Below are 13,136 nucleotides of genomic sequence, written 5' to 3' on the forward strand. Positions count from 1 at the left end.
GAAAAGATTTTATCGTAAAATTATTTCGTTCGCATCGGGATCGCTCGCGTGATAAAGAGTATGTAGAAGGGAAGAGAAAAGAAAAAGAGAAAGAAATATAGAGTTCGTTTTGTAGAATTGTGGTAGGAACACGATAAACATCGGAGGGAAGCGCGCGAGTGCAAGACAGCGCCATCCGTCGGTCCGGAGGCGCAGTCGAAGTTCCGCGTGGCGCCACGAAGCGGCGCGTGATTCGCCCTCGTCCGCCCTCTCACGTCACGCTGACGCGGGCGGCCAGTAGCAGCTGACCGATGGGAGCGTTCGGACCGGTCTCTTCTGTACTCAGCCTCGCAGTCCCCGCGCTCGTGCGTGTCCGCGTAACCTCGTGCATCGTTCGGCGGTCTGTCGATCACTTCACGTTGGCCGCCGCGCGTCGTGTGTGATTCGGAAAAAGTTAAAGCGGGTGCCGCGGCAAACACGAGGATTTCGCGAGGATCGCGCATCTCCTACGTCAATTGCGAAACTGGTGAAAGGCGCGCGACACGCGGGACGAAGACGACAACGCCGCCGCTGCCGCTGCCGCTGACGGCGACTACGACGGGTGGAATTGCCACGGTCAACGGAACGCCGGGTGAGTAGCGATCTTCCGTTTCCTTCTCTCTCGTTTGCGATCGCGTCGCCGCCGTCGCCGACCTTCGCGTCTGGCCCGGCTCCGGCGACTCCGCGGAATCTCGCGGGCCGCGCGCAAAAGTTTTTGACATAACTTTCTCCGATAAGTTTCCCGTAACCTGTTTCATGGAATCGTCCTATTTATATATGATGTTCGCGAGATGGTGTTTATGTACGATCGCACGACGCTTCACTCCGTGTAGCGTCGAGAGAGTTTCTCGTTGCGTCTTCACAGAAGACGTAACGACGCAATCCCGCGTACATGCGTACGTTTCGTACGTGCGTGCGTGCATGCGTGCGTGCGTGCGTGCATGCGTGCATCAAACTAGCCGCGCGCACACGAGACTTTCGCGTTCTCAACTCGCACGACTCCCGAGGTGACTGACACCTGATGCGTCGATGACCGCATGCCATGCGTGGAAATACAGGATCCGTCCACTGAATGGCGATGTCTCGCGGGACATTCGTGTGGAAAAAGAACGGTGTGTCGCCGTTTATTTTCCGTCCGATGAATCCCGCTGCATCCCCGGCGCATCGCGGCGGACAGGACGATTGTTGACGTTACGTAAACACGCATTTTTTTCGCGCGGGGGAGAACGCGCGAGCGTCAGAGAAAGCGTCAGATGGCGTCGCGTCCTTCCGGGAAGGACGATTCGCGCGGCGAATCGCGAGGCTTCCTGGACCGCAGCGTCGTCGAGCGATCTGTATATCTATGAATCACGAACAATGATTTTATGTATTCTGATATATGAAAGCTATTATAAATACATTTTTTTTTTATACGCTTGATACATTTGTTAATGCATTTTATACGCTTAAACATTTAACATTTAAAATGTTACTTGTTATTCGTACATTTTTTATACATTTTATACAATTTTTACATACTTTTATATATTTTTTAACAACAGAACGCGCCGAGTTGTCATGATGACTCTACGATTTTTTATTCTATTTTTAAGTTCTTGTTTTGAAATACTGTGATGTGCGTATCATAGTATTTTAAATTCTAACATGCATATCTTAAGCAAATGTACGGCTTATCGATCACTTAACCAAGGCTTCTTACATAAAGCACTTTCAATATCATGAAAATAAACGTATATACTGTTATTAAAAAATGTTATTTATATATACATCATATTTACACCGTATACTACAATAATATAGTAAAAATACGATAATTTGTGTATTATAAATATATCTTACTAGTTTATTTTAAAATTTTGTTTCATTAAATTTTTGTTCATGAATTGTTCATTAATAATATGCGGATTATTTAATTAATAATTATTGATTTTTATATGAAACAATATGCATTAATTTATGGCAGAAAATTACAGATCTTTATTTATAAATTATTTTTATGAATTTTTATATGGAAATTATAAATCTTACAATTAATAAAATACTTACAAACGAAAAGAGTTATAAATATCAAAATTATTTGAATTTTAATACTTTTCAGTGGAAGATTTCTTTGTTGATCAGAATTGATTGTGCTTTAATTAAAACAACTCGAGGCAGTTTGTGATAGATTCTGAAATATAAACGATTGTAAATGAAGAAGCGAACAAAACTTTTGAAAACGTTATTAAATATAACGAAACTTTATTATTCATCTAAATTGACTTTACTTTTCTAAAGTAAAGTCTTCAGATTTAACGTTTAATTACGGGGATAGTTAATGTTGAATATTATGCAGTTATGGCAAAAAGCGATGCTACTCTCGGATATTCTTTGAGAGGAAAAAAAAATGGGAAGGAAAAAGTTCAAATTTATCGAGGAATCTATAATAAAGCTAGCTATTAAAAATTACGATACTGGGACATCCTACGAACAAGATTTAATAACTCTAAGATAAATTCTTTCTCTCTCTTTCTAATTCTGAAATGTAGTTAATTTCTAACGAGGGGATATGAATAGTTATTTCGTGATATTACATTAGCATTTTGTAAGCAATTTCATGCAAATATTTCGAGCATTTTAGATATTTGTATAAACATTTGTACAGCGTATTCCAACACGCTATTATGCAGTTCCGATGCTAATCTATGTACCACGAGCAAAATGTTTACACGCCCGCTATCCGTTAATTCACATTGTAATTAGTCTAATTAATAATTGATTAATTTCAGAAGCTAGGCGCTTCGGTTCAACGAGAACAATACGTCGTCGACAATTTGCATACTTATTACGGTATCGTTACTTCGTATTTATCAGAAACACAGAGCTTTCGTGATCTTTCGCATACAGGGAATGTCTTCAGAATTTCATTATTTAGCTTGAAAAGATACAGATGAATTTTATTGCATTTAATTATTTAATTATACGTTACATCTCGCAATCAGACTGATATTATCAAGATGCAAGTTAAAAGTTAAACAAATCGGAATGAAAAAAGAATAGGTGCACCACTGTGGAACTGTATTTATTAACAATACATTAATTTATCTTACTAATTTATCTTGATGAAGACTACTGTGAAATAAAAAAACAGTAGTCTATAGATCGGGGATATTTAACTGACGATATTAAAATTTAAAAGAAGAATCAGTGAGACAATAAAAAATAGCGGTAATTAATACGCATACAAAATTGTTTAAAAAGAAATATATATATATACATATATATATGCATTTACAAAAGTAGATGACAAATTTAAAAAACTTCGATTTTAAGCCATTTTCAGCGATGTAATTTATAGTTGAGGCAATGCAACGCTCCCTAATGTTGAAAATTTCAACGCGCGTCAAAAGAAGGAAATTTCCATTTCAATCTTTTCAAAATTGCGACGTAAAAATTCACAAGTTTCACGGCACGCGGACGTAGCAACGTGCAATAGGACAAACAAACAACCGTAATATAAAATCTGGAGCGCGCTGGACGAAAATGCAAATATATATAACTAAATCACCGTAGTCGGAAATTACGATAAAAACTATAAACGATAAGGACAAATTAAATGAGAAGCCGCAATCTGTTAAACTGTCAAAGGCGAGGGGATAATTTAATTGGAAACGCGTGTATTTACGTCTTACGAAACAAAAGCTCGTTGGCACATCTCCCGCGTGTTGCCGAAGGAGCGTCGTAAATTATTCGCGGCGCGCCGCGCCGCGCCGCGCCGAGTTAATCAGGTCTCTCCAAGCGCTCGCAATATCGTACGAAAGGCATGATGAAGTTCGGACGTTACGCAAAATAAATACGCGGGGCGCACACCGCCGACGGGCGTTGCGGTACGGGTAATATCATAAATGCGATACGGGCCGGCGAGCGAAGACAATACCAAGCGACCGGCGGCCCGCGAAGAAGAAGAGTGAAATAATATCCAAACGGAAAACCGCCGAGTCGTTTTTTCCGCGGACTTATTGGAAATGTATCTGCATTTGTATCTACAAATTCGCGCGATTATTTTCCGCAAAGGAAGCGCAATTACGAGGTATATTCCACCTGATTACGGACAGCCTGTAATCGCGTTTACCGGCTCTTTATACATCCGTTTTGCGAAACGAGCTGCGGTATTTTTTTCTTTCTTTCTTTCTTTCTTTTTTTTTTATTTTTTATTTTTCTTCCGCACAACTCGTCGGTCCCGATGTTTCTGATGTCGCTCTCTCATCCTATCGAGCATACAAAATGTTGGTTTTGTATTAACGGTTTTCTCTTGCATCCCCGGAAAGCCAGATGCGCGTAATGGAAGAAGAAATTTAATGACGCTTCTCGTAGAATAAAGACTTACTTTCGAACTTGATATCGCTTGTAAAGTAAGTTCAACATATAAAAGTTACTATTACATTTTCGCCTTTCTTATTTCGCGGTAAGAGTAATTAAGTTACGCTTTCATTATACCGCGAAAAGCTTATCACGGTGGCTCGGGAATTATCTTTTACTGTTCCGATGCAGGCTACATTGTGATTTCACTTTGTAGATAAATTATGCGCTATTTTTATTATATATGCGCTATCGTAAACATATCCAACTGTTTAAAAAGCTACGTTACTCATTGCTATAATTTACAGCGACATATAATTCAGTATATGCGTAATATGATAATATCCATCGTGAAGTAGAACTGTTATAATTGCTAGGTCGATAACGCTGAAATGTTATTACGGTCACAACGATAATAACGAGTGTATGTCTAACTAGATATATTTAAACTTGCAAGCATACGTAACTAATTGACCCGTTTAATCGTGCGAACAATGTGTAAAACGAAACGTTGAAACAAAATCCTATCTGTGTCTCGTGGCAATTTGCTCTTGCCGGGGCTTGAATAATTTGTTTTCTGAAAATTGGATGAGCGCGTTACATGTTACTCCACTACCACTTGAAAATAATGGCCGTAACATCCCGAGCGATATATTATTACGGAAATACGGAGGAATTCCGTTTATCTTACATCTCGGGGAAAAAAAAAAAAAAAAAAAAAAAAAAAAAAAAAAAAACAGACGGTTCAAGACAGACGCGTTCAGTTGTCCTCGATTATCTGCAACATCCGTTGGGTTTTATCGTCAAAGAGATTCGCGTTCATCCCGTAATTAGCTCGATTAATCTTACCTGAACGTTTGATATAATAGTGTTTAGTGCCGGCAGCGTTGTTCCTCCGCCGTACGAAATAAGCGGACGATTGCGATCGTTCCGGGGTGATATACAGAGATCATCCGATAGCGCGGCGAGGTAAAATACACGATCGCGTCGGACCGGTGGATACGGTGGCCGGCTATTTTGAATCGTTAACGCGTATATACGCGAAAATCCACAGTGTCCCTTGTTCCCGACGTTTGAACACGACGCCGGCGAGCGAATCCGCCCATAAATCAAGCCCGATCGCCGGATCGTCGCCGACGCGAGACACGGTGCACCACCGCCGTCGCCTCTCCGCGAGAACCGGGATTTTCGCATTCGATACACGCGCACCTCCCGGTGCACTCCCCCTCCCCCCCCCCCCTCTCCCCCTCCTTGTCTGAAGAGGGACTCGGCTCCTCTCGAGAAGGCCCTCGGGGGACCGAGTTTGTCGAGCAACTTGTTGCGGTGACGACGACGTCTCTCTGCGCTCAGACGGCACGAACGTCAGCCGCGTACGTCGTTATGTCACTGCTTCGCGTAGCGGTATTCCGGTATTTCTGCGTTAACGATATATATATCTGCCTGTCCAGATCTTACCTATGAAAGGAGCGTAGCAACGTCCGGAGAGATGAGATACCGTAGCTTCCGATTATTCGAGGGCACAATGAGACGTCCATTATCCGCTCGGGCAGATAATGGCGCACCTGTTAGCCATTATCCTCGCGGAATACGTCCGAGTAAACGAAGATGTGATCGAGGAACACAACGAACGGTGTTATACTGTATATAGCGCAACATCTCTCGTATCCTAGTAGAATTAAATTATAAAGAGAGGAGGGAGAGAGAGAGAGAGAGAGAGAGAGAGAGAGAGAGAGAGAGAGCGCAGAGACAGAGAAATTCTTGTTCGCGTCGCGTCTCTTCATTTTCAGAGTACAGGTTTCGATTCGGAGCTTCCTTTTAACGAAATCGTCATCGGTCGGTGAGCGGCAAGCGCGATTTCCGCATGGATAATCTCTCGATTAGCGATCGATTCGCGGATCGCTCCCCCCCCCCGGTTAAAGCGATCCGCGAATTTGCGGCAAAGAGATCGCGCGAGCGCGCATCGGCCCAGAGCAAACCGCCCGGCCGCTTTGTAACTCCGAATTCTGCCCGTCGCGTATTCGCCCGGCGATCATTCACGGCAGTTTCTGTTTCCGATAGTTAAACTCGCTGTGCCTGCCTTACGCACATGGCGTAAATCACGGGGCGCAATCTCGGTATCTCGTAATTTACGAGAGGTAAATGACCTCCCATGCATGCCGGTTGCCAAGTCGGCGGCGTATACACAGGGTGATTTGACAAGAGGGTTGCGAGAACTTTGCCGCCTTTGCCGCACCCTAAGCCTAAGTAAGATGGGAAACGCCTTAGCACGAGCTGATATTAGACGGTACCGCCGAAGATACAGATGGTCTCTCGTTGTTGCTTCGACGCAGGCAGGTGCACCGCATTATTTTTCGATCCCGTCTGCCCTCGTAATCTCTTCCAATTCTCCCGTAGGAACGTAGAGAAATACGTGATCCTTTGGAAATTCGTGGCCACGTCTGTTTCTCGTGCGCAATGTTTATATCTGTACGATATCTTTTTTTTTTTTTTTTTTATCGGTATACGAACGGGAGAGCACGCGCCAATAAGGTTCGACTGTGCATTCTTTGGAAACATCCGAGTACTAAATGAAAAAAGTTGGAGAAAGGTGAATGGCGCTTGAAAAAAGGACTCCTCGATTTTGTTTTCATCTCAACTGTGCGGGCCAGAAAATAGGTCAGTGTTCTGATGGCTAATCAGGTTTCCCGTCCCGACGCTTTTGTTGAGAAAAGATCATTTTAGTTTCCAGGAATGGATATCGTTCTATCTACGTAATATAATGATAGACTACGTTCATAAATGGCACATTAACGTTAATAAATAGCTTTATAAACGGCGAATTTAATTAACCTCGGTGAAATTAATTAAATTCGCCGGGGGATCTCCGTTTTCCCATATCATTCATTTTGTCGAATTTAATTAATTCACCGCTATTTCCTTCAAGCAGCCGAAATTAAAATGAAAGATATAGGACTTTCCGATACTCGGGCGCGATAGAAGAGGCTTCGCGCCTAGTTTTCCACGCTTAAATTCTTCGGAACGTGTCGGCGATCATTAAGCTCGTTAATAAGTCGTCAATCAATGGTTGCGATGTATGGCGCGTCTCTGTTAAATAGGTCATACGCGTTAAATGTACCGCTCGTCACCGCGGAGAACGGTCATGAAATATTCATCGCGACGGCGGAATCGTGACGTATTTATTTTTATCCTCGTCGTCGAGTTCTACGGAAAAAAGTCTCGTTCACGTCATAACTCTATGTTCCAGAGATGAAAAGGCACGCCAAAAAATCTTTTTTTCTTTTCCTCGTAACATTCTCTCGTCACACATTATTTTTTACGCTTTCATCCTGGTCGAATTCATTCGTATTTGTTTGCTTAATTTATTCGGAAAATACTTGAAAAGTGTACGCGTATCAAAGAGACAGAAATATTAAACCTCTTTGCGGATCTTCCGACTAATTTATTCTCTAATTAAGCTTGAAGTTATCAAAAGTATTGAACCGTCCTCAGCTTTTTAATTACACACATGATTGAAAATAAGCTTTTACTTAATTTTACTAAATTAAATTGATATGAATTTTTAAGGATTTGAATTTTATATTAATTCGAATTTTAATTTAAGTTTTAATTACCCAAGAGATTTTATGTTTTATGTTAAAAAGTTGTGAGAAAAATTGTTTCTTATTAAAATTTTACTCGGGAAAAACTTGATTCTAAATTTTCTTAAATTTTTTATTCTCTTTTCTACATTTTACATTTTCTGTACACGTTGATATTTCAAGTTTCTTGTTTACAATATGTTCAAATTACATAAACTTGCAATTATTTGCAAGAATTATGAGAATTTATCATGCACGAGTGAACTTGTTTTTATCAATTAAATGATTATATTTTTTGAACGTCACATGCAAAATCGCGTGCAATATTTTGGCGCTTTGATCGTTCGAAACAAACTCGCAGAGAGCTTATCTTGTTTTATTATAATTTAATAGAGCTTGCCTCTATTGATTTAGCGATTATAAAGAGGACGAAAATCGGTAATTTTGCGTAATTTATTTTCTTTGACGTACGCAATTTAATGTTCGATTGATGCGATTACTATTGTTAAATACGTCGACTAGGAGGCGCATTAGGGATATATTCGAAGCAACAGCAACGAGTAGACGCGAAATGCAATAACGTGTAACTGCATTCGTGTTACTTAATTTGATTACGTGTACAAGACGCGCGTGCCGCGAATCGCGCATCGAAACCAGTTTCCACTAGCGCAGTTTCCACTCCACTAATTTCCGCTCGAAAGTGTTCATGGTCATAGGAGAAATGTTGGTCATGCATTACGACGTTACTTTGCGCAACGAGATTTTTGCTCGATCCGTCAATAAAGCTCCTTTAATCAACATCGTATTAAAGGCTGTGGCCGATCATTACTTGACCAATGATAGTCATTATCTCACGATAATGACCTGCGTTTCACTTCAGTCAGGTTCTCCTGCGGTTCTCAAGTACATCTTTGACTCGTAACTCACCGACTCATTTCATGAGTCGCTCGCTTGTCGAACTTACCATTTTGAATTAATAAAGGAAAGCTTTTAGCGGAACAAACGTATGGACGGAGATAGATCGTGAGGCATCGTGTGTAATATTGCGTTCCGAGTAACCGTTGAGTTGTCTCACATTGATTGACTTTTTTCAACGTCACGAAGGAAAACAACTGCGTTTACGACATCTCGATACGTGCAATCTGTATAAAAGCAATGATGTGTGAAAACTCGCGCAAATCCACCTGGCAATGTTTTACATACTTATGTCGTCAGATCCACGATCGAAAGTGTACCGTTCTCTCGACTTCTGACGACTGACCGAAGGTAGAAAATCAAACAGGATTTTATATGTTTTATAACTGAAAAGTCAGTAACGTCGCGACATTCTTGCTAACGAAAACTCGACTCTGAATTTAACAAAAAGAATTAGCTTGTCTTGTTCACTTCTCCGGTCTTAATTTTCTAAAGAGTGACTCTTTTGTCACGAACGTGTCGGCAAATAAGTGAGGTGTGTACGTTGACATATCTCGCAATCTGAAAATAGTAGCGGTTATTCGTGTGAATGTAGGAGAGGGCATACATGAAAGATCTGTTATTGGTGGCGAATTCATTTCGCCTGACACTTGTCAGAGTGGTTTCCGAAGCGTCGCGGGCATTTTTTGCTGCGTCGTGAAACGCTGTGTACGAAGTTAATGTAACGATATCAACGCGGCAATATGAGACGCGGAGTTTTCTTTCTGGCGAGAGACAGACAGCTCGTATTTTCGCCTCGAAGGAAGTCTCTTAAACGTTAATGTTATGCAAACGCGAGAGATACGGCGGGGGAGAGGAGGGGGCGACAGGCGGCAGGTTTGCTTCGTTTCTCGGTCTCTTCTTGCAGCACACGGAGAGTGTCGGATTACAGATAAGACCGTGGAAGTATCGCGCTCGTTCGTTACCGTTGCGGTAATGAAATGAAAACATCAATGGGGAAAGCGAGTCTGTTTTAACGCGGGCGAAAACGGCAAACGCGACGTACATTAGGCGTGATAAATGAAAGATTACCAGTCATTGAATTATAAAGGATAGAAATTTTTTCAATGTTTTTTTTTTTTTGCCAATTCTGCATTTTTTTGTGTCTACTTGACGTCGTTTTATGAGCGCACTCGCGTTGCGTTGTAAAAAAAACTGATTTATCCTCCTCTCTCTCTCTCTCTGTAGACGCACGCGGAGAGAATAAATAAATGTCCGAATTAGCGTCTCTCGCGAATTTTGCCTCGCCGGAGTTGCAAAATTTTTGAATTTTACGTCGTCGCGACACGAAAGTATTTTACTTTCATACGCGTACATAGGTACACAAAGTGCGGGCACTCGGAAAAAATGCACCTAGTTGCATAGCTATGAATAATCGTTGCAAGAAGGCGGAGTTACGACCATTTGGAGCGTTCGTAAATATTTCGGTAAACATTTTACTCCCGCGTGATTTTAAGCTATACAAACAACAAGACAACATGGCTCGTGAGAGATTAATGTCTTGGAGTTTTAATTTTCGGCGCATGAACACACGCGGATATAATCCTATTATCTCTGTGGGTGAAAAGAGCCATAAATGAATTTAAATTAGTGAACTAAACGCAACAGTGAGTTAAAAACAGGACAGTTTTGATTACTTGTTTTATAGAGATAAATAAAAAAATAGTTCTGAATTATATATTATTTTAATTTATTATATCTCTTATTACATTACATATTATTGGTAATAAATGCGTGCATTTTTAGTTCTTATTTTTAAATCCACCACAGAAGAATACCCTTCATAAATTTGAATGACGTTTCGTTTGAATGAGCGTTAGTGAATTATTAAACGGGAGGAAGTAATCTGGAGTAAAAGTGTATCCACAGTCTTATAAAGAAATAGAAAGGCGCTTTATATTCCTGGCGACGGAATATTTTGCGTGCAAATTCGCTTGACCTGATTAAAGTTTCATCGGAACTTTACCAGCGACCTGTGTTTACGGTCGTTGGTACAGATTTCCGCGAATGCACACACACGCCAAGCTGAAATCTGCGTGAGAGACTCGCGCTTCGTGTATACGTCGCGTGTTTGCGAAGCTCCTTTGTTTTAAGATATATTTACTCGAGGCACAACCTTACACCGGGGCTGGAATAATGGCTCCATACATCGTGCCATTCGGAGGATTAGTATGCGTGCGAGATAATCCGGAAAGCAGCTATTCGAGACACGGCGCCTTCAATCTCGGCCACGGGAAGAGAGGCGAGATTTCGCAAATGACGAACGGAAGGGAGCGAGTCGGATAAGATCGAGAGATCGTGATATTGTAAAAATTTAAAGCGCCCTGACGAGAGGAATGGACGCCAGAGAATTTTTGCACAGATCTTGACTCTTGTAAATTTATTTAAAAAATATCTGTCATCTTGATTTTCGTCAATATACGCATATAATTGAGTAATATATAATTGAGTAATTTAAAAAAAAAAAAAAAATACTTTGCGACTGGAATAATATGTTTGAGTCAGAAGGGAATCGTTTACGTTTGATACGATTTTTGAAATGTTATAGGGAATGTCGTGCAAACGGCAGATTTATTGAACTTCGTTACGAATGCCGTAACGAGTCCAGCTTCAGTAATGGTTACATGGAAAATCTAATTTTCTTATTCCATTTTCCGTTTAATTAACAGTCCGGATTAGCGGATTTCGCGAAAGTTGGAGATTTATCCGCCTCCTAGTTGCCGCGATTCCACGACGTACGAGCGAGATGTTTTTGCGGCATGAAAATTGGCACCATTCGCCTTCCTGCGGCGGCTCACGACCGTGATTCGATGGGCAAAAAGCGAGATAATTGGATTCTGTTCGGCGCGGCGAAGGATCGTCTATCGCCGCGCGTATCGTGGAGAGGAATGAGGGAGAAAATTCCGAATTGGAATACGAGGGATCGAGCCGGAAAATGCGGCGAATCTCGTTTCGAGGTAACTCTCTCTCTCTCTTTCGCGATTTTATTGTTAGGCGCGGCGCCTCGCTCGGCCACGCTCTATAGCGCTCATTACGCGCCGGCCGACCGGCGAGAGAGGAGCAAATAAAATCTTTGACCTTAAACTCGAGATCGAGCCGACGCTCGAGTCAATACGTGATGTGATGTAACGCCCGATCGTTAACCTGTACGGTTCCAATATCCATCCATCGTGTTCGCCTGTGTTTGCGTCGCGCTCGACCTCGCGCGAGACTGGATTGCGAACCCCCTATTATGATACGATCGACAAGACTGTATCGTTTCTACGTACAAAATGCCCTACATATTCCCTACCATTCTGTTTCTAATGACTCACCTTATACATTTTCGATCGACGTCGATATCGTGCGGTATCATGCATTTTTGTGCATATTCAGAGTATCCATATTTTTGATAAATATACATGATTCTTTTTAAAAGCAAAATTTATACAGTTGTTTCTACATTGTATTTTAAAATCACACAGAGTGATATTTTTCTGCGAACTTTTTTTTTTTTTTTTTTTTTATTTATTTCTCTATACGCGTCCCCGCACATTTTTATCGCGGCTGAAAAGTGCCTCGCGGAAGCTGGCAGCGTACTTCCGTAAAAGAATCGCGTCTCCCTGACGTGACACGTGATATTTGATTATCGGAAGACGTCTACTTTATAAGCGAACGTTTCATAAAACTGAAACTTTCGGATTCCGACATTTCGTATGCAACGACCCCAATAGACGGGAGGCATCGATTCCGGGCAGGTTGTAGAATGCCGAGAACCCCTCGTGATGCGGAAAGTTCGTGATTCGGCGGAATATCGCGGCGAATTTCGACAGACCCGAAGAAATTCCCGTCGATTTCTCTCTCTTTCTCATCGCCGAGCATGGACGTCACGCGGACGGCAAATTTCCGGCGAGTATCCGACCTCGTTGTCGTCGGTGGCGGTTTGAAACGATAATGACGGGGTGGGACGACGGTCGGACTATATACATCCACCCCCAAGAAAGGACTGCTACGTGCGCGGGATTTGGTGTTGGATCGCCGCCAGATCGTTTCCGGTGTCCTCGCCGGCCGCGGATGTCCCGCGCGTTACCCGGCAAATATTAGACAAAGGACGAAGGGACGTCGTACACTCCGGCACCTACTGACCCTTGCCAATTTGATTTTCGTCCCGGGAGTACGGGAGCATAATGAACCACCCGTGATATTAACCCGTCGGGGGTGCCACCGCGACGGACTATAGCGCTTTAGGGCAATCTCCTCCGCGCAATT

At 42.1% G+C, this 13,136-nt stretch overlaps 1 protein-coding gene across 2 annotated transcripts in view; it reads left to right on the forward strand.

Annotated features, from left to right (window-relative positions):
• Positions 1-261: 261 nt before the first annotated feature.
• The window catches only part of Tpst (tyrosylprotein sulfotransferase), a 72,567-nt gene continuing 59,692 nt past the window's right edge, over positions 262-13,136 (forward strand). For both annotated transcript variants that reach the window (XM_089083019.1, XM_089083021.1), the window contains exon 1: positions 262-610. The gene's annotated coding sequence lies outside the window, so the exon portion shown is untranslated. The remainder of the gene's footprint in view (positions 611-13,136) is intronic.

The sequence above is a fragment of the Pogonomyrmex barbatus genome, unplaced genomic scaffold, assembly GCF_055798465.1.
Source record: "Pogonomyrmex barbatus isolate J1 unplaced genomic scaffold, ASM5579846v1 scaffold7, whole genome shotgun sequence".
Lineage (NCBI taxonomy): Eukaryota > Metazoa > Arthropoda > Insecta > Hymenoptera > Formicidae > Pogonomyrmex > Pogonomyrmex barbatus.